General features: G+C 41.3%; 1 protein-coding gene across 4 annotated transcripts in view; it reads left to right on the top strand.

Annotated features, from left to right (window-relative positions):
* Nucleotides 1–22,970, top strand: part of STUM (stum, mechanosensory transduction mediator homolog) — a 48,897-nt gene that overhangs the window by 1,037 nt on the left and 24,890 nt on the right. The gene's annotated exons all lie outside the window — the stretch shown is intronic.

The following is a 22,970-nucleotide window of genomic DNA, read 5'->3' as shown; positions in this document are numbered from 1 at the left end:
TCTCAATATGAAGTCCCTAGTGAGTGACTCGGGTAACACATCCCTAAACCATGGCTATAATCCCTTCTAGATTTCCCTTTCCTCCTTTTTAATTAGGAGATACTTGCATACTGCAATTGCAGCCTGGAATTTGAACACTACCAAGGCACCTGTAACACAAGGCAAAATACAAGCATTCTAGCTTCAAGCAAAACAATTGCATGTAAAAAAAAAAAAAAATCACCAAATCCCCAACTAAACAAAAACCATTAGTCCATACCTTAAGTCTCTCATAGTCCATTCCTGGCCACCATTTCTGCTACTATGGCCACTGCAGAAACCTTCCTTGTGGTACGGGAGTATCTTCCAGCTTGCCCTGCTCTTAAAGCGCTACTGCCCAGCCCTTACCTGCTTCATGTGTTTCAGGTGGCTTACTTCTTCAGTGAATCTGGAATTCTTAAAGTTTTTCTGATTAAAGTATTACCTAGGTCTGAGTGGTATATTGTGTGCAATGTGTACAAGCCATTGCTATTCCACTGTGTTTGCTCTGAACCTACAGATGTATTCCAGAGGAAAACTTCCATCTTTTGAAATACCTCAGAATTTTCCTGTGGAAAGGTCAGCATCCGTATATGTGCTTGCAGACGTAATGCTGCATGCTCAGGTGTGTTGTTTTCACATCCCTTGTGGGCAGCCACCTGAGGAACCTGGTGTGATAAATCAGGCAGAAGCGCTCTGGTTGAGTGCTTTCATGGGGTTTTAGGTTATTTAGCAATTTCCCACCATCTTCAGAGATGTTCAAAGCCAGAGCTTTCAAAGTGAATGTAGTTTTCCACTGACATTGCAGACACTACTTCTTCACTGTAGATGTACAAGAAAAAAACTGACTTACCATACCCTTTTTCTTCATTTGAATGATCTTACACTTTATACCGTGCTGCTCTTCACAGCACACTAGAAAACCCTTAGTGTTATTTCTTCATCCTAGAAGGGCAGATCTCCATAAGCTATCCTCGTGCCATAACTGGCCTGAGGTGTGGTTATCTGCCTCAAGCTCTTCTCTGGCTGCTGTTGCAGGGCTGCTGGAGGTCACCAGTGGTGTGCTTTCCCTCACACGGAAGGCATCAGTAAAGAATGATAGCAGACAGCGCTTCCTTTCTGAAAGCAGGGTTATAGGGCTCCCAGTCCATGCTGGCTTGAAAGCTTGAGAGTTGGTTGTTTTATCACCAACTGGCTGGACCAGCCCAAAATGGTTTTAATTTTTGTTTGTTTTTGTTTTTTTTTTTTTTAACAGGTGGAGAATTCTTTTTTTAACTTGTTTTCCATTGGATGGGCTGATTTCAGCGGTAGTTTCTGGCTGTCTATACCACTATTCCTCCTGATCTTCTGTTGCAAAAGTAGCAAAACAAACAAACTACAAATTAGAATAAATCCTTTCATGTGGTGTTCTCACAGACTAGCAAAAAACATTGTTTTGGAGATGCATCCCAAACTCTGTATGCAAAGCATAGCACTTATTCCGTATATAAATGAACCATTCTCTTAATGAAGCTGCTAATATTGAATGCATTTTGATAGAAAATTTACTCAGAGATAATATAGCCAGCTAGAATAAAGCTATTTACAATCTCAGCCATATCCTGTCGTATATCACATAGCCCACACACGAGGTGAAACAGGAGGAACACAAATCTACTGGCAGGAATAGTCAGGGTAAAAAGAGATCTTGTGCATTGTTGCACTTCAGCCATCTCGATGAACTGAGCAACACCTGTAAAATAAATAATATTTGCAGTGGTGTGAAGTACTCATATCTAGGATGTGAGCCTGCTTTTCCCAGTGAAGTAAATAGCAAAATTACCAGCAATTCCTGTAGTTCAGATTTACAACATGTTCAAATGATGTTTCACAGGATTGCTGTATAGTTTGCCTGCTTAGGTGGAGAGTGTGACTTGTTTAGGTGGTAATGAAAGTTCCCTGTTTTTCAGTCCCTGAACTTATTCCTCATCTGTTTTGCACGTAGTTGTCATTCAAGTGTAGATTCTGCAGTGCAATTGCAATAAAGGTTCAGAAGCCGCTGTAAATACAGTAAAGAAAAAGGGCAGTACCAAATAAAGTGTTTCAGTGCTTTGGAGACCGGTGCATTTGACGTGTTTATTAGTGCCCAGTACCTCAAACCAGTGATATCCACATAGAATGGGTGCTCTGCTGCAGGCTACCAAGCATGCAGTCTCTCAGCATCTGAAGCCCACTACTTCTGTTAGTTATCTCTCCTATTTTATGGAAGTCATCTACAAGGGTGAAAACTGAGAATTTTAGATATCCAGTTTATTTTTCCTTTATGCTATTTATGTTTTGCAGTAGTACTCAATTGGGACAGGACAAATAACACTTCCACTCTGTTTATAGTCAGTTTATTTTTTTCAGTTGGTTAATTTTCAGGGTTTTGTGTAGTAACCCAGAACTGCAGGTTTTAAGATGAATTGCAAACTGGGTTTTAATTACTCTCTGCATATGTGTTACAAAAGACTCAGGAAATTTTCATACCTGGGGCATGTATTAACTTTTGCCTTGCCAAAACTTGAAATTCAGACCAAATACAACCTAAAAAAGTTTGATTAGCCCATCTACTTGTAATAGGTTTTGCAGAACAGCCTTGAAATTACACACTACTTCCATTCACTGTGATAGATGCAACCACTTGCAGAGGTCCTGGATCAGAATTTTCTGTGGTCTGATACGGTTTTCCTCACCTGCATCTGACAGGACTGCAGGGCTGAGCTGTAACAATGATGTCCCTAGCTCAGGTTCATAAACGGAACAGAGCATGCAAGGGGGAAGAGGGAGCTGGTGTTGTCAGTGAGTGCTGTAGCAAAAGCCATTGTGCCGTATGCTACCAGCATCCCAGCTTTGCCACAGACACTATAACTTCTAGTTTGGTGTAGGGCTTCTGGAGCAGGCTTTGAGGCCTCGGGGCCAAATCTTGCTGTGACGAGCTCTGGAGAATGGAAGATGACGACGCCAGCAGAGATAAATGGTGGTGTATCCTCTCTTTTTCAGTTCCCGCAGGATTGAGCAGTGTGCACCTCCAGCCGGTACGTGCTGCAGATGGCAGTTGAGAGAAGGGGCTGGCCATGCCCTTTAGCTGGCAGACTGTGTTCTCTTGGAGCTGCCGTGTGCCAGTCAGCGTGGGAGAAGATCTGGCTCCTTGTCATTCCCTGAGCTGATACAAGGGAATCTTGCCCTCCTTCCTACCCGTTTTTCCTTCCCTCAACATCACGTGTGTGGGAGGGGGAAAATGAAGGGGGAGAACTTGAGGGAAATGTGAGAAATGAGTGGAATTATCTGAAAGTATGAGGTATTCTCCAAGATTAATCCTCCTGTCAGGAAGGGGGTGGACTTTTGGATCACAGCCTGAATTATACATGTATACTATTTTTATGCGGGGAGTAATTGAAATAGGTAGCATAAAATCATGTTAATGCAAGATGGGAGAGCAGCCATCCATGTGCCATGAAGTAGCCAGTGGAGGAGATAATGAGTGACAGACAGCCTCTCACAGACATCTAGAGAAAGAAGGGATGATTCCCAACCCACTTAACTGTTTTTTTTCCGTGGTGTACAGCTGTCCTGTTCCTGGGTGTGTCAGCTCTGTATCACGAGTCGTCTGCCATCTGTTTATTCTGCTTTAGTCTTGATAGAGTTCCAGGGCTGGACCTTCAGCTATGTAAATACGGCTTTAATGACTGATTTATAGAAGTCAAGCATCTGCAGAAGGCTCTCATTAGAAGCCATGGTTCTCTTCAGCAGAATGAGCTCTCCAAAGAGCTGAACAGAAGTACGGAACACAACACTCAGGAAAGTTGCAGGGATGAGATCTGCATAAAATTACCAATACCCATTTTATTTTTGTTGTTAGAATGGTAAATAGATGCCTCAAGCAAACATCCATCACCTTCATTATTGACACAGAGAATTTCAAGGAAAAAACATATTTTCTTATCTACAGTAGGACAAATATTGCAGAAAAGAAATAGGGGCTTTCAAACATCTATGCGTTCATCTCAGACTTGCTTTGGTATTTATGATCCTTTTTTTTTTTTCCTATGGACATGCAGATCAATGAATCTGGGTGATTTACAAGCTCATTTGTGGGAAAAAAAAAAGTTTTTTCAAGTGTTTGTATGAATTTGTGTTTGTGAACTTTACTACTGAATTCTTTAGCTAATGTTGCCTTTCAGCCTGTGATGTACAGACCACTGGTAGTCTGGAGAAACAAGCTATTTGTTTGTAAAAGCATAATTAAACAAAGCAAACCTACTGTCAGTAGACCTCACTCTGAGTTTTTTATTTTCCACTGAAAAGATCAAGAAGTTCTTTATTGTAATTTCTTCATCTGCTTGTGCAAGGTGGGAAAGGTGATAAAACGTGTGCATCCAGGTTACTGCTCCATTGCTGGTTGCAGTGGTATCAGCTGTATGGTGGATAGTCCTCATGGTGAGGTAAAGTTGGGCACAGGAACAACTGAATCTGCAGGTTTCTATTCCTGCAGGTTATGTTCTTGTCAGTATGGAGAAGGCCATTGTTTTCCTCCTTTTTTTTTTTAAAGAGAGATGTAAGTGAGAAATCTAAATGTCTTATATAACTTACTTGGCTGATCATATTGAACAGTCACTCAACGATCTTGCCAGCACAGGGTAGTCTGGAATATTTTTGTGCCATGAAGTCTCGACCATCTAGAATGACAAACAAGCTTGGAAAACTCAAAAATGGTTTGCAGATAATTTGTGATCAGAATAAATGTGAGATTATTTCAAGTTTGTGGCTCCTTGGTTGAGACATCTCCAGCCTATGTATCTGATCAACAAAATAACAATAGGGTTTTGTACCTGCTGAGGAATCTGTCACGGCCCTTCAGTTTTCATCTAGTGTCCAATGGCATGCCCTGCTGTATTTCAGGAATAAAGCTGTTTTCCTCTTTGCGGCTGTATTTTATTAGCCCATACTTGCTTGAGTACTACTTCTTTTTCTTCTTCTCTCTCCTTTTCCTGTATTTTACACTGGATCCCTTCTGTCGGTTTATCCGCTTAGCCCTGATGGCCACACATGCATGTGCTTTCTTACTCATCATTCTCCCATGACCCTGGCTTTACAAATGCAATTATGGGCATACACAGCAAAAGCACAGCAATGCCTTGTTCCTGACTACGCTCTCTGTCACAGTCCAAATATTTAGTACTGTTTATGTCCTTTGGTGAGTTTTTGCTCTTCATTCTGTGTGGTTGGTAAAAGTCAGCTGTTGAGCTTTACTTGGGTTTGTAACAACTTTTTGGTTCATTTCACTGTCAAGCTGTGCACAAACCTAGTGCTGCTGCTTTTGAATTGCTGTCAGTGCCAGACCAACTTAAATGCAAACAAGTTTCTCTCCTGTCCCTCATGCCTTCTGTTTCCATCAAAATAGAAGACAAAAGAAATAGCCAGTGACATTTTCATTCACTGTTTTTTGTTCATTGCTGTCGTTGAAGCAGTTGTGTGGAGGTATTAATTACTTAACAAACACGTAAGGAGACAGGGTTTGCTCAGCATTTTGTTGTCTTTTAATGCAATTTGGACAGATGTACTTGAAGATTAAGAGTGAAGGTGGGAGCAGACAGCAGAAAAGAGCTGTTAAATGGCCAAGTAAACCAACTGAATTTTAAGGAGTCTGGAAAGCTGTTCCAGACGAAGGGTGTGACGTGGTGAAAAATAGAGAATCAAGCCCAGAAGGGGAGAAGTGTATTCACAGAGATTTGGTGAGAAGGCCAAAGAACTGGAACTTCTTGCAGCAAGAGAGGCAAGGAGTGAAAGGATTTGAAGACAGAACCAACTTGGATGAGGAAAGTGCTTTTGATGGGTGAATTTTGGCTAGTCTGGATTGCAGGATGGAAGTGAATTGTTCTCCTGCTCTGAATCACTGGGTGTCAGAGAGATTTACAAACTCTGAGAAAGCACCATTGCCTGCAGCAGTTCACTGCCATTTTATCTCTGTTCCACCATGAAAAGAGCATTGAGAGTTTGTGGAGCTGTTCAGGATAGTCAGGGGAGGAGTGGGAAGCAGAAACCAGGTTCCTCAGGCTCTTATCCATCAAATCACATGCAGCACCCTGAACACAAACACACCCTTAGGTGGCAGCAGCTGGCATAAAGCAGAACGGTGAATTTTAGAATCTGTATACAATTTTGAATTTTGTGGAGAAACAAGTGAAATAAAATAGTCCCTTAGTTTGTAAAAGGGACCAGAGCAATTAATTTGTGAAATCTTTCATTCAGAGGTAACCTGAAAAGGAAAAGTTCTTTCTTCTTTTCTATGGAATGTAAAGTCAATCTGATATATAACATAATTTCTTCTGGTTTTGGACTTGTCTTCATTTTAGAACTACGCAACTTTAAAGTAACACAATTGCAGCACTACAGTGGATGTAATGGACTTAGTGGTAGCACTGTGCAAAGATGCTGGTCAATAAAGATAGAACAGAATAGAATAGTTCAGTTGGAAGGGACCTGCAGTGATCATCTAGTCCAACTGCCTGACCAGTTAAGAGCTGACCAAAAGTTAGAGCATGTCATTAAGGGTATTGTCCAACTGCCTCTTAAACAGACAGGCTTGGGACAACAACCACCTTTCTAGGAAGCCTGTTCAGTGTCTGATCACCCTCTTGGTAAAGAAAGGCTTCCTAATGTCCAGTCTAAACCTCCCCTGACACAGCTTCAGACCATTCCTGCGCGTCCTATTGCTGGATCCCAGGGAGAAGAGGTTGGTACCTCTCTTTCCGCGTCCCCTCCTCGAAGCTACTGAGAGTAAGGAGGTTGCTCCTCAGCCCCCTTTTCTCCAAACTAGACAAACCCGGAGTCCTTGGCCACTCCTCATAGGACATGCCTGCCAGCCCATATCTAGAAGGTGCTAAACCAGCTTAGAGTGTTGTACCTGTGTCTAGTACTTGGAATTTTACTAGTATAAGGGTTCTGGCATCTGGCAAACCTTACCGGCAATTAAAAACATTATCTGTGCCTTACACAACTTCTGCTGGAAGTTACTGCTCCAGCAGCAGGGGAAGCAGAAGGGATTGCCCACCTCTGCTGCAGCTACTCCAGTTCAGAGTTCAACATCTTATTTGAAACTGCAGTTAGAGCTCATTTGTCTTTCAGATGCTGGTCTGTGAACTGGAGCTGTTGTGGTGTGACGCAGATGTAAGGAAGCTGGTGTGGCAGCACTACTCCTTGGCAGAGAGCTGGAACCAGCGTCACACAGCAACCTTAGACATCATTGTATACAAGTCAGACACAGGACACAACATCAGCATGGGCGCATGGGCCCAGCCTCATGTGAGAAAGAAAAGTTTGTGGTGACTGAGCTTGCTTTAGAGATTTCAGGAATGTGAAACCTGGGTTTCACAGGTCCTATTGAAGATTGGGAGCTTCTTAATGAAGTGAAGGAGTTAATCCCCCTTCTTCTTCCCCGCCACTCTTCCCAGGGGTTTTGAGCATTTACGTAAACTAGGAGCCCCAAAATGAAAGTATTGTAAGGGCTTGAGAAAAATCATCTGCCATTCTATTTAGTTATATTTCACTTGTTGATTTCTGATGCTGTAAAATTCCTAGGTTTCATTGTGTGTAGAGTCAATGAAAAAATAAGTAGATGGAACTTTAATATTTGATTTAAAATACTATTTTCCATAAATTGTTTTCTTTCCATCTTACCACTTAGAAGTTGCCTCTCACCCTCCTTCCTCCAGCAATGCCCTTATTATAAGGGCAGTTCTATGCTCAGTTTTTCCATTCCAAGGGAGTTATAGGCCAAACGATTTCTCTCTTAACTACTTGACAGCCCCTCAAAAGGCCTAGCAATGCAATCCTGACACTCACAACATTTGGTGTTTCTTCAGAGCCCTGTCCCCTGAGGCTCCTGATTAGATGAGAATCTCTGTTTTCAAGAAAAGAAAAAAATGTAACTCTCTTGGCTTTGGAACAGGATTTGAAGATATCAAAGATATTTTGAAGTCTCAAAAAAAAAAAAAAAGGTGGAGGGGACGGGGGAGAAAGAATGAATAGAATTTTTTAAAAAAATCTCAGTTTTGGAGAACCTGAGTCATGATTTTTCAGCCCTGGAGGATGACAATATTATACTGAGCTTTTAGATTGAAAAAGGACATACATTGCTAACTAATTTACAACTCTGCTAGACTAGACAAAACCATGGGCACTCATATCTTTGAGCATATGATCATGAAATATCCAGACTAGTATATGTAAATGGTACGGTTGATGAAAGCTGATGGGTAATACACTAACTTAAATTAAAAGCTCCAGTATAAACATACCCAAAGGATATGCCCAGAGTGGATCATGGTCAAATCTTGCTAGAGGAAAGAGTGAATACAATCAATAGAGGAACTCTTGGAAGCATAATCATGTTTACTGCAGGGGTTTGACCTGTACTGCGTTTCTAACTTCAGTAATAATGCTTATACGAGGAACTGTGCGGGGGACTAAGACTGCCATCTTTAATGAATTTAAACCTGTCACAAGTAATTATCCAGCATCTCACCAGCTTGTCATTTGTCTAGTCTGAACTCTCAGTTTGCCGCAAGCATTGATGAGTATCCATACAAAACTTACAGATGCTCTGAGTTTGTGGATAATCATTTTGTCTCAGTTATAACACAAGCAAGTTTGTAAAGAACGGAAAGGTTAAATGGTGAAATTAATCTTGAGATTGTGTTGGAAAAAATTTAAATTGAACCAACTAAGAATGTTTTTAAAAATTGTATGGTTTTAGGTAAGTGATATAAGCCCTTGAAGAACTGAGATTTTAATGAAGATTAATAAACTAGATAATAATGAGCCATTGTTACATGTTTACTATGTTAAAAAGTTGAGTCATTTTACAAAGTATGAATCACAATATTTATGAGAATATTTTACCTGGAATAAAATAAGCCCAGTGATCACATTAGTATAACACTGTCCATCTGAAACAGTTTTGCTGTTTCAAGTTTAAAATACATATTTATTTGTGTGCGTATATCTATTACATATGACAATATGGTGAGGTGAGATCTTGGGTTTAGATAATTTCTTCCTTACGTAGGTAGAAAAACATTTGTTGTATCTGTTTTTAAGTGCATTCATAAAAGAATGGATTTTAGATTTCATAAATGGGTTTTGTTAATTTGCTATTTTTAAAATACTTGCAAGACCTCTTCTGTTGCCATGACAATTTGATTTCCATAAACATGATTTTTTTGTGTGTGAATATCCAACATTGTATTTGCTGTGCTGCATCGTGGAAAGGAGATGGCAACTTGATGCTATAGAAATCACTGTGTGGAAAGGCCCGTATAGTCAGACCTCTTTCACTGACAGTGGTCAGGACTAGGTTCTTTACAATAAGATACAGTAAGCTCTTGGATCAAGGTTTATGTATTTATATTCCCTGTTAATTTTTTTTTTTTTCATGTCTTCTTGCAAACACTGTTTTGAAGTCAGGAAGCTTTTCTTTCCACTGAAAATGGGTTCCAGGAATCTTAAGACTAAATTCTAGCTAAAAGTATGTCTAGATCTCCTTGGATCTACATACACAAAGCTGCTGTAAGGACATACAACTCTCTCACTGCCCTGAAACCCACTCTGGAGTTGCTATCCTAGTGGGAGGGGTCCACAAAGGATGTAGAATTGTGAGAAAGGACTAGTCACAATTTGAGACATTTGTGAGGTACAGCCAGAAGAAAATCCCTTTCTAGCTGTGGGATCGGCATGGTTCCCCATGCATTCCTTCTGTCTTTGTGAAATGATTGCAACGAATCAGAAGTGTTTCCAAACTCATTTGCACTAGACTAGTTATCAAGTAATCTGTTGAAGGAGTATGTATGTTGGTTTTGATGTAGTTAGACAATATAGTTAGTGTGGATTCTCTGGACTGGGCCATTAAATGATCTCTCTTGGTCTATTTAATTGTGAAAGTGTTGCCAAATCTGGTCTGTATTGCAAGGATGATAATGTTTTTTGCTATGTGTTTCTTTTCTTTAGCTCTGCACCCAACAAACTGATCAATACTGAAAGAAGGCTTAACTGGGGTTTTAGAAAACAAATACTTATTTTTATTTAAAGAGTATTTTAGACTCAGCGTCATGAGATTTTTTTCCTCCTACTGCAATTTCATTGTGGCTGCAGAGAGCTGGTGGGATGGTTCCTTGTCTCATGTAAAAAAGAGAAAAGAGCACAGGAACTACAATCATTGGCAATTGTGAGTACAAAAACGCTCTCTTGTTTTCTCTTTTAAAAGCCAGAAGGTAATTTTATGCATTGACTTGCATCTGAGTACTTATTTAACTCAGCCCTCTGCTTCTCCCACACATCCCACAAAAACAACATTGACATGGATTCTCCTGGCACTCCTTTGAAGTTGACTCCCTGAGATGATCTAACTTGCATCTTGTTTACATTGGTCAGCTGTACAGAGTGACCTGATTTTTGTGCCTTGAGAGCTAGCCGCTTACATTATATATACTGCCACAGAAGGCTACTGTTCTTTTACACCCACACTGCAGAGGTGTGTATATCTGCTCAAGTGCAAAGCAGAGCTTGAACCAAGCCATGAGTGTGGATGGAAGAATGGGGAGGACTCTGTGTTCAACCATCAGCCATTCTGTGCCACCAACCTGTCTTAACTCAAATAACTCCTTACACAAGGACAAGCACAATTAACTCCACACAAGGGTGCCAACGTGCAAATTCTCCTTTCCATCAGAGTTAAGCCTCAGTATTCCCACTTTGGATGGTAGATTCAAGGCAACATCGTTAAAAGTAGGATCCGTCTCCTTGTGCTGTGTGCAGCTGATACTTAGAAGAAACCTGTGGTGGAACCAGCAATAGAGTTTAAACCAAGCCTTAGTTCCCAGGAACCACTCTTGCTTGGCAGTTACACACTGAATACTTCTTTTACTGAAGCTGTGATGAATAAATGGTAACAGTCCACCCTTAGTATTATTGACACAAAGAATAAAAGATTTTTCTTCTATTAGCTAAAATATGGTATATACGGTACAACTGAAAATCTGGCCCATGTGCATGTATGTTCTGCTTTCAAGTCAGTGCCTTCAATCCACTGGATGTTCTTTCAGTGCTCATTTACTCTGTGTGCCAAGGTGGAACTGGACAGAGAGGATGCCCCCCTTCTAGTCGCTCTGTGGACTCCAGGTCACATTGCTTGGAGCAACAGTCAATCATTTGAACCAGTGCAAAACAGGTATAAAATGTTCCCATTTCAGTCTAAACCCACTTGTCTGAACTGAGAATCTACACCATGCGGAGCAATGTGGTGTTGAGCCTCTAGAACCATTTTGTCTCACTTCGGCTCAGCATTTTTGCTTCATGTAACATTGAATTGGCCCCTTGAGGTTGTTCCTGTGAATAAGTTTTACTTACTGTAAAGAAACATTGCAGAACTGAGCTCTTACATTGCACTTAAAACTAGAGAAGACTCTTCCTAAGTTGCAGTACCAAGTAAGACATCCACTGAGAATTGTATATCCCACATTAGCCAGCAACCAAAGCTAAAAATCTGAGGCTGCTGCATCACAAAAATTATTCTGCTTTCTCCGTTACAAATATGGTTTTGTTTTAAATATTTATGACACTTTATCATACCCTAGTAAGTGTTCTTTAGTATATTTTGTAAAAGGAATGGTACCTAAATTACGTGAGACCTTATTCCAGTGACTGTGACGTAAGTCCCTCCTGAGAAGTCCACTGTTTACTGGAGTGAGAAGTGCCAAGTAGGTAGTTGAGCAGGGGTTTCAGTAGCACCATGAAGTGCAGACTACACTTAAGTCCTGTTGCGGTACAGAAATATGAAGGGTTATGTCACATACTTAGACTGTTTGAAGTCTGAGTGGAAAAGTCAGAGGAAATAACCTTCTGAAGATTGTTGAGGAGGTTTGTGGCAGAACTGGCAAGAGAAACTACATGGACTTCTTGCAATTCAGTGCCTCAAATCTCACAACCGTACTTTAGTTTCCATTAATCTCTTCCAAGGAAACGTCTTTTTAATGAACCACTTCCATCACTCTTGGACTTTCTGTTTGTCAGGAAGCAGGGTGTTGTCTGTGCCACGCATTAGTGAAAGCGCAATAAATAGGTAGGATGGACAAGGCAGTTTGTAGTTCGGATGTGCTGGTTACTCCCTCACATCATCCTATAGTTTGCTTTATGCCTATGAAAGCTTCACAGTATCTTGTACAGACAAGGGGAATTTCAGCATGTTTTAGTTAGTACATGGCAAAAAACCCCAAACTAAAACCAAGCAAGCACAGATGCACCCTAGAGTTGCCGTTTGAAAGAACACTGATTTGTACTGTGCTTTCCAGTTTAATATTAAAAGATAATTGCTGTAAGTAGGCTCCACTGTATTCCTTCTTGTTTACACCACAATTGTGTGCAAAATGGGGCCTTACTGTGACCTTAAAATGTAGTATTTTAAAATATATTATTTATGCAACTGTGTAGGTGACCATAGCACTGTACAGACAATGGAAAAAGAATGCATCCTATCCCAGAAGGTTGCGATAGAAATGTAACCCCAAGAGTCAGATCTGAGTTAAAAGAAATCCTAATGAAAACACACAATACAGCGTAATGAAAAGAAAAATATTTCCTTGAGTTGTATGTTTAAAAGCAGGGTTTTAAAGGCACAGTTGGGACTTGTTTCTTAGCAACAGGGCTCATCTGAGCCATGCAAACACTGTCATGTTGGAAAAAGATACCCTCAAGAAGAAAAGCAGTATGAAAGGAGTTAGAAACATCAAATTTAGATGTCTTCCTGCTGTTGCAGGAGCATTTCATCAGCATTGCAAAGCCTTCAGGCAATGACCAAAGTCCTTTTGATAAACTGTAACGATCAGAACAAAGAACTCGTCTTTACTTCTCTTTCTCAACAGGGAAGAATGGCAAAAATAACATTTAAAAACTGGTATTCCAGGAATACAATAAACAATTAGGTCCTGCCTGTTGTCCCTCTGTCTGCATAACATGGCTGTATTCTACACTGAGGGCATAGGAATCCTGCAGAATGAAGTCCTTGCTCTGTTGTACCTCATACTGTATCCTGTACTAGATGTTTCGGAGGAAGATCTGTAATGAAGAAAGTTGAATGCAATAACCTGCCAGTAGCAAAAGCTCCTCCTAAAGGAGTTAATTAGCTAGCCAATACACTGAAGTAGGAGGTAATTTATATTAGTAGTATTTAGTCAAAATAGCTTAATGGCAAATGTTCTTTTTATTGAACATATTAGGTGGGATTCATCTACCTGTGTATCTGAGTTGGTTGCCATTATAATCTGTGGGGAGGAATTAGGCACTACCAGTGTGTGACTCATCTCTTTTCTAAAATAGGTTAAGTGAATCACACCCTCTGGGGGCCCCCATCTCCTTATTTTTTTTTTTTTATTATTTTTTTTTTTTTTGACTGCAAAGGGTAACTGGCTCAGATTGAGATGCCTCCCTTGCAGATATCTGAAGTTAGGTCAGATGAAAGCTACCCATTAACTGGTTTGCAGAATAAGGCATTTACTCTAACAGTTTCAAAATACATCATGCATTGCCCACACATCTTTCTGAATCTTGTCTTTACAAGAACTCATAAGTAGATCTGACCTCCATGCTGTTTCCTAATGCATGTACATTCACCATGTCTCATGTAATTTGTATAGTTTTGAAGTTTAGACCTCCTAATCTTTCTCATGAGTCCTCACATTTAATTTCTGTAATTACTATTGTTGCTCTTCCCACTAGTTCTTCTCTAGCTCTTTTCCAAAGTGTATGTGTATTAGTGGCAAGGTTTTGTCATCAGAGGGCTGCAGGGGAGGGGGGACACCTCTGTGAGAACAGCTGGAGGAGACATGCATGGAGAGCCCATGCTGGAGCAGGTACTCCTGACAGGAACTGCAACTTGTGGAGAGCCCATGTGAGAGCAGATTTGTCCCTAAGGACTGCAGCCCATCGAATGGTCAACACCAGGCCAGGGGAAGAGCATCAGGAGGAAGGAGTGGCAGAGAGGAATTGCTGTGAACTGACCACAACCCCCCCATTCCCCATCCATCCTGTGCTGCTCGGAGTGGGACAGGGGTACAGGAATCGGGAATGAAAGTGTGAAGTTGAACCTGGGAGCAAGCAGAAAATGAAGTGAGGAGGTGGTGTTTTAATTTGTCTGTTTCTCACTATCCAAACCTATTTTAATTGGCAATAAATGTATTTTCCCCAAGTCCAGTCTGTTTTGCCTTTGGCTATAATTGGTGAGTGATCTCACCATCTTTATCTCAACCCACAAACTTTTTCATCTTATTTTCTCCCTCTCTCCTGTGGAGGGGAATGAGAGAGCAGCTGGATGGGCGTCTGGCAGCCAGCCAAGGTCAACCTACCACAGCACCTCACTGACTTCTGTAATGCCATTATAACCTCCTCTAGTACAGTCTAAAATCACGATAGCTTTGCTGACTGTGGAACACCTTGAGCACATGTCGCTGCACTGCTCCTGGTGATATTTAGATCCCTTCCTTGAAGGATGTGCTGGATGTTCACAATGTTCTTTATTTTATGCATTATCTATGGTATAGAAAGTATGAGAGAGGTCCCTGCATTCTCCATATCAGTGGCATTGAGAGCTGCTGTATTTACTAATGAGGCTGACAGATGAGGGCAGATGAATCTTGGGAACTGGTGACTGCCTCTCCTCACTTCACCCTAGCCAACCAGGAGGACACCTGGCAGTAGGCTCGGGTTACAATGACTAATGTGGAAAGGTTTCCCTTCTCACTCTTGTCTGGCTTGTGGGGCATTGACAACTCCATCAGAAACTTGACTGTGGCAGTTTAAGCTGTTATGTCTGAAGTAACAGTGTCTGTTCCACGCCCTAGCTGGGGGCATACCACCTCACATCAAGAGACAGCAGATGAAAACATCTAGTAGTACCTCCATGCAAAGCCATGTTTAAACTAAGATAAATTTAATATTAGGAGAGCTTTGATAAGACTTTGCACTGAATCTGCTGTGACATAGATGCATTTTCCCTTCTGTTGACTCTGATACGGCCTTATAACCTATACTAAAAAGAGGTTAATTGCCTGGCAGCTGGTCATCTTCAGCCTCGTATAGTTGCATAGCATGAACATTTGATAATATGCTATTGGACCAGTTCTGGTCGCCTCAAGTCATATAAACCCCAGCATATATCATTAGCACTGCTTAAACAGGAAGAAATATGGCAGCACAGGAAATAGACTTTTCAGACAAACATTCTTAATATCCTGTAGTATCTTCATTTTCTGGTACATACTCATAATCCTAATCTGTATGTTTCACTTCCATTGTTGCCAGAAGCATTGGTGGGCAGTGAGGCTAAACTATGACAGCCAGAATCTGATTGAGTAACCTGACAGCTCTTTCACTATGGCCTCAGGCATGATTAGCCTGGAATTCCTTGATTTCAGTGAGAATTAGACGCCTAAGTGTTTTCAAAAGTCCATGCTTTAGCTTCTCTGCCTTCCTTCTTTTGTTTTTCAATAGAAGGAAGAGAAGGCTAGCATACAGAATTACACAGACATGCACTGGGGTATCATTAATACTTATGAAACGCTAAGGTATAGAGAAGTAGATGAATTGCTGCTGTTGGTCAGTACAGGCACTAGAAGTGACAGTATGTTTAAAACAGAAAAAGTAGAAAAATACATGCAGAGTTATTTGTGAATGTTAAAAAAATATTGAAGGATTATAAATAATTTAGGGCCAGACGTGTGAGAAGGATAAGAATTATGTTCGTGTTCTCTCCCAGCAAAGCAGTTTGGCTCAGCTGTTAATCTTCACTAACTGGAAAATGAAAAGCACTTTTCCAATAGACTTGTATTGCCTTAATCTCAGATTTAGAAATGTGATGTTTCACATGGATCCCTTGCACGGTGCAGACTGTGCCTGTCTTGTATGATTTGCCACTCAGCTAGTGATGGCGAGACAGAACTTTCCCACAGCACCAGACAGGTTCTGTTTTGTACAGCCAGCCAATGTGTCAGCAAATGTGCCAGCACCTTCTCCTGCTACTCCTTTTCCGTTAGGTATCTTGTGGTTTAGGGACTTCCTAACCCACAAGTTGTAATTGCATCCCAGTATTGTAGTAGCCTTTGACTGGCCTTCTATGTATTTTTTGATCAGTATCAGTTCAATTAACAGTGAGGGGAGTTGATCACACTGTCTTACTCTGTCCAATCCTCTTCCTACTCTCGTCCCACCCCAAATCTGGTCTTGCTTTCTGTCAGATGGGCAAAAAGAAGAGCTAGTTCCACATGACCCGTAGCTACTAGCACGTGCATTGGCTTGAAGCATCCTGCTGCCAGCCACACCATCTCTCAGGTAAGTCATGGTGGGCTTTGTGCAAAGCATTGTTCCCGTTTCCAGACATCCAGCCAAAAGACCAAACACAATCCTGATGGCAGCTCACGTTTGCCTAGTTCCCTTCGAGAGCAGAGACAGAATTACTGGGGAGCTTAAGCAGCAATATCCATTCTACCTATGCAAGAAGAGGTTGGTTTTGAAGCTGTTTCTGGAAAGAGCAGGGCGAGCTGAGTGTTGGGCCCAAAAATACTTGGGCCTTCTGCAACAGTTGAGAAGAGTACAGAGCAATATGAAAAGGTGAATACAAAGATTTCTAAAGAGTCCTGGGCTGCCTCTAATTTCTTGCAGAAGAATACAGTAGGAACTGCCAGGGGAGATCTGCAGCCTTGAGCTTGCTCTGTGCTTAGTGATCCTTCACAAATCATGCATTTAGGCTAGTTTGCTCCACCTACACTCCAGACCCACCCATGATTCTGATTTTGCTCAGCCCAGACACAAGCACCCAGTGCTATTTGCTGTGTGCAGAAACTCCTTTTCTATGCGAGGAGTACTTTCTGGGTGAGAAGTAAGGCAGTCTGCCCAACCTTTAGGAACTTCCCATTAAGGAATTTGATCTATGGATCTTGAACCTAAACTTCCCTTCTCCCCTACTGTCCTGTGCACCAACTTGCTGTTGCCTTTCCCTGCAAGGAGCTGCCATAGGACATTTGTGGAGCACAATGTAATCATTACGAACTTGACATCCTACAGGAGGCTGTTCTGCTTTGATGATTGCACTGTCCTAATCGCCCTAATGTCTGAGATAGAGACATGTGGTTTGCTGTGGATGGCTCTGACGTCTCTGAGTGTTGGTGGTCCTGTTCCAGTCTGTCTCCAAGGAATGTTTAACAAGATGCAGCTGCTTTGTGATGTCTTGATGCATTGATATCTTTGGATTTTGCATGGAACAGACATTCTCTAGAAAATACTAATTGTAATTTTAAGGTAATTTTTCATGACTGCATCTGGTTAAACAAATGTTGCTTTGAATGACAATAACAGGCTTCTGCTATCAGATTGTTCTGTGTAGCACAGTCAGCTAAAAATACATGCTTATTTTTTTTCATTGCAGGCACAATAAAAGATGGCAGAATAGCTCTAATGTGTCAGATTGTTGCTTTTGTACAAAACTATACTAGAAATTTTGCAAAATGTGAGGGAAGAAAAAATGCTACATTTTTATCACTAAAATGGAAGAAAAAATAATTATTTTAGCTGGAAATGTGGGGTTATTTAATGCTTAAATGTACGAAGATCTAATGACTGTAGAAACACACTTCAGGCACCTGTAGGGATTAACATAGAAGAGTAAGAAATTCCTGAGTAGGAAGAGAACATTGTGGTATATAGCTCTTTCAGCAAGCACAAGGTAGCCCATTCTTTAAGTGGGGTGGGAGGGGTGGAAAAAAGCATGGACTCACCACAATTTGTTAACGAACAGCTTGCTTTCTGCCACTACTCACCGACTTTGGGCAGGATAAAGTATAGTTTTCTGTCATTTGGGTGGGTAGAACTGTAGATACCTGTGTGTAAAAAGAATATCTGACCTATTCATTCATCTTAAAAAAATAAAAATAAAAAATAAACCACACAACAGTGGTTTAACTGATCTGGCCTTTGTAAATTCCTAGTATGGATGGGAACATTTGTTAATTACAGAAATAAATTGTTGCAACAAGTTTACCTTGTGTCACACAGGAAGTACAACAGATCCTTAGTTCAAGGACAGGGGTTTTATGTTGCAGGGTATATAAATGATAACAGCAACAGATGTTAATCAGCTCCAAAAGTAAAGTCTTAGAGTGGACAGCATTTGATATGGTGTGTGGAGAATGGTGCCTGGAGAGGAGGCTATAGTGATTTAAGTGAGTGTAGGATAAGAAAAACATTGAACTTGATGTGATAGAGAAAAAGGAATAGTATTTAGGGTGACCTGAATGCATGGGAAAAGGAGGAGGAGGAATTGAATACATAATTCTCCTCCTTTTCTCTTCACTTGCAAGCCTGATTGATGGAAAGCTGGTGGTTGGTGGTGTCATTAGTGAGAAACATTCAACATGCAGGGAAATTGAGTTTGACTTCACTGTCTTTAAGACAAGAGGATGTTCAAGCAGAGATACTAGAAAGACTGGGCAAGACATGGGAGAAGTGTCCTAAAGAGATGCAGAATTTTGAGTCACTGGCATAGAGGTGAAGATGGCACAGGAAGGCTTGTGTGCAGATGAAGTTTAAAGAAGGCATGGTATGGAGGGAACATAAAACAGGGGGAAGGGAATTGTAAAGGCTCAGTCTGTGCCTCTGTGAAGTAGGAAGAGAAGGATGGTGATGCAGAGTAAGAAATGTCGAGGACATGGTAGGAGAGAAAAAAAAGGCAGATGGCTAGATGTCAAAGATCCTAAGAGGTTCCAGAGCAGTTTAGGAGCCAGAAATACTTCAAATGGAGCAGAGGTCCTAACACTCACCCAGACTTTTTGCAGACCTTAGTGAGAACAGTTTCAGCAGAGGGCAACAGAAGCCTCCTTTGTAAAAGAGGATAAAATTGAGGTAAGGGGCAAAGGGAGGGAGGAAGTTGGTTAGGGTAGCTGGAGAGACTGGTGGAGCTGCATGACTACCACAACTCTGTCAAGGTAGGAGATTTACAAAGAAGCCTTTTTCTGTAGTGGGGTAACATGTCATTCTTTACCTTGGTTTCAGCTGTGCAGTCCCATAAACTGAATTCACCTGGTAGTGTGAATGCTGATACAGTGAATCCAGGCCAGAAATGAGCTTAAATCACAATCAGCTGTTATAGACACTGTGAGGTTGCAGGAGCTAGATAACTGGTCTCACAGCTGCACAGCTTCTGGGCACAAGGTGAACCTGGAGAGCCTGCCAGGATCACTGGGCACCACAGTCCTGCTCAGCTTGGGAGCAAGGAAAGTAACACTGGCTGCTATACTGAGCAGAGCTTGTTCCTTGTACAGCACAACAGACTTGCTAGAACATTAGGAAAGTGCATGTATGCATATAGGATCATTTTTCTACAATTTCTAATTCTGCTCAAATTGCATGGATGCATATTTATGTTAGCCCTGTTCGAGTTCCCGTTTGGATTTAATTCATCAGCCTTACAGAGCAGCAGGCATATAATGTTTGCCATGACCTGTTACTATTATTTAAAAGAACTCTCTCTGCTGTTTGCACTTCTGAATTGCTGCCAAGATCAGGTTAGACCTGATGAGCCAAATTAATCCCCAGTGTAACTCTGTGGCAGTCAATGTATTTATGTCAGAGATGAATCTGGGCCCAATATAGATGTATTTTTTGGCAGTAGGAAGAGAACGCCGACGTGGGAACGAATAAAGGTTAGACGGATGGTCCCGCAGCTGAGCCTGCCCTTTCAAGAAGTGTTTTCCCTCTACGCCCACCCCTTCTTTTGAAGGAGATGTGTTCCTCTGCTTTCCCTGCTGCTTGCTCTGGAGTCCTGAACTGGGGGAGCCACGCAAGGTCCAAATGGTGGTCCTCAGTGGGTTGGAGGTTATGGAGATTTTTCTGAACTGCTCCCAAGACCCACAGGCTCTTGAGAGAAACAGGATATAACACCAGTTCCTGAGAAGATATGGCAGGAATAGCTTGAGGGGTATTCAAGAACTGCAGTATGAACTCTTTGGGGCAGACAGAATCTTCTGGGGTTCATACATTGCCTGCCACAAGTTGGTCTTGGCTCTGGCTGGGACACAAATAGCAAATGTGAATTCCTTTTCCTCTGCAGCATTGATATCCCCCCAAAAAACAGCCCTGTTCTGAAAACGCAATGGAAAACTGGTTAAGAACTGACCACAGTGAATTCCAGTTTGTCAAACTGGAGGACATGCAGAAGCAGAGAAACAACATCTTTGTTTATGTTGTAAAATCTTGTGTTATGATGCCAATGTCAGGGTTGGTCCCCTGCCCTAGTCTGATGGCTTCTCAGTAAGGCAGGAAAGGACATGTAAAAGTCTGAATCTCATCTCAGCTGCACGCTTTAACATTTAGATAAGTGCTTCCAGCAGTTTTGCTTGGTGAGTTGAACCATTTTACTATTGTCCCTAACCTTATTGTAACATATTTAGCATGAGAATAAAAAAGAACAGGCAAGGTAAAACTATGATAATTTCCAGTTTCTCTTTGTATAACACTTTACCTGGTATATCTCACTTCATATAAATCTTCTCTAACCTCTTGAAGAATGCTGTCCTTGAATCATTGTATAATAGAGGTATTACTTTTCATATTTCACTCAGAATAATTATGTGCTATATTGTGATGTTGGGAACTTGGCTCTTTGTGATATCTACAAACAAATGCATATGTATTTTTATCTAATGCTGACCTGTAGCTAAATGGCAGATACTGGAAATTAGTTGGTAAAGGGAAAACCTGCGTTGTAATGGAAATAAGTATAAATCAGATGCTATTTCCTGCAAATTGGGAATTCAACAACTCCTAGAGAACAGGAGTGTAGGGGGCATTCAGATGAAAAGACCACCTGTAAAATCCCGCAAGCCCACTTACGTGGCTGTGCAGAGGCCCAGGCCTTGCTGGGCACATCTTGGCTGGCCAAGTGGCATTAACTGTTTGTGGATAACCCAGCGTATGAACAGGACCCAGTATTTGTCTGTTTCTGACCTGCTCAACTGAGCTGTGGTGTTTCCCTTTGCTTTGCTTTCAGACCAAAAAGGAATGACCATTTAATCAAAGTCAATATTTCTTTTACTTCTAAAGAAAGAAGACACTTCTATGTAAAGTGCTATTTCCCTGTGGTACAAAGGCAGCTCCCCTCAAAGGCTGGCTGTTTGATAGGAGCATGCATATACTCAGGGGGGCAATGTCAAAGGCAGGGGGCTGTTGACTTGAAGTTCACCTGTTTTGGCATGATCAGCAACCCACAAGCATGCTTTCTGCTCAGGCATACCAATTGCTATGAGAGTATTTGCACCTGATGTTTAAGAACTAGAACAGCTCTTCAAAAATAATTTGAAAAATCTTGAAGAATCCTATGTTCAAGAGCTCTTAATCATATAGTGACAGGAGGACATGGCTCTGGGAAAACAGGTCAGCTGAGCCTTGCATAGAATAGTTAAAGTTACTGAAATATCATAGAATAGCTGAGGCCAGAAGAGACTTCTGGAGGTAATCTAGTCCTTCCTCCAAGTGGGTTAAACTAGAGCAGGTTGCTCAGGACCTTGTCCACAATATCCCGGGATACCTGCTGATGCAGATACAGTGCAGTAGCCTCCATAATCTCCACATCTTCTCCACCTTAATAAGAAACCATCTCTTTAGAATGGGATGAATTAATTTGTCTTGGCTGGTGCTCATATTTACAGAATCTGTGAAGTCATGGGTCATTCCAGCCTGCTCTATTTATGGAGCCGGCACTGGGGAGGTGTCAGGCATAAGGTACCATGGCTTGCTTCCCCACTACCAACAAAGACTTGCTTTTGTTGGTCTGCCTGGGGTCTTTCCACAGGAAGCAAAAAAGGCTCTGGAAGACTCCAGATCTTTTCCCCATCTTCCCTGTAGGCGCAAGACTGTAGACAGCAGGTCATGCTTGGAGGCTCACTCTAGGTCTGTGCTTCACCTCTACAATTAACAGCACCCACCCTCCTCACCAAAGAGTGTGTGGGTTAGTTGCAGCCCAGCTCTGCATGGATCATTGTCCTCCTCATCCCACATTGCTCTTCTATAGAATCAGTCGTGTTTGAATGTGCTGTTCAGGGATGTTAGTGTGGGAAACTGCAGTTAAAATGGATAAAAGTTAAGCTGCAGAAAGTGTTCCCTATGGTTTTGCTGAATGAGATAAGACAGCTTTATATTTTCTACTAGGTAAACTATCATAAAATTAGATTTTTGTTTATCGGTCCAAGTCACCCAAAGGTGCCAAAGCCAAACTTAAGAGTGTAGAGCATCATATAAATACTTCAGACGTTATGTACATGAGTAAAACAGAAACTTTGCAGTGGCTTTCGTAGATAAGGTGGTTTACCTTTCATCTAAAAAGGAATAGTGCTTTTGTGAAAACTGTCCTTTAAATAGCAAGGCCTGGGCACTATTTGACTTACGGTAGCACTGAACAGAGTAACAGGAATACAGCCTGTCATGTTAGGTGCATGAAGGATGGTAAATTTCCTGGGACAAAGATTATCTAAATAGAAAAGACACTTGGAAAGTAGTGTTGTTAACACCTTAACAATGTTACTCTGGCACTACAAGAATAAAGCTACAGCATCAGAATTATTTAGCAAGTGGCTGTAATGCAAATTATTGTCTCAAATCATATTCCAGACTCCTGGGTGCAGCACTGCACCTCAGGACTACAGAGTACAACTCTCATGTCCCCTTTAAGTCCCTGCTTGGGACACTTTGGCTCATAAAATGCACACACTGAGTTTTCTGGATTAAAAAAAAAAGGTCTTTTTGTTAGTCTCCTGCACACTTATCACTGCAGATCTCTGGACATTTATATCAGAGTTTTGTTTTACATTCCTACACTACTTAAAAGATAGCTTGTACTT

Source organism: Tyto alba, unplaced genomic scaffold (assembly GCF_018691265.1).
Source record: "Tyto alba isolate M040663 unplaced genomic scaffold, T.alba_DEE_v4.0 Super-Scaffold_16, whole genome shotgun sequence".
NCBI classification, from domain to species: domain Eukaryota; kingdom Metazoa; phylum Chordata; class Aves; order Strigiformes; family Tytonidae; genus Tyto; species Tyto alba.
The sequence above is the reverse complement of the archived record's forward strand: the minus strand, read 5'-3'. Positions and strand labels throughout refer to the sequence as shown.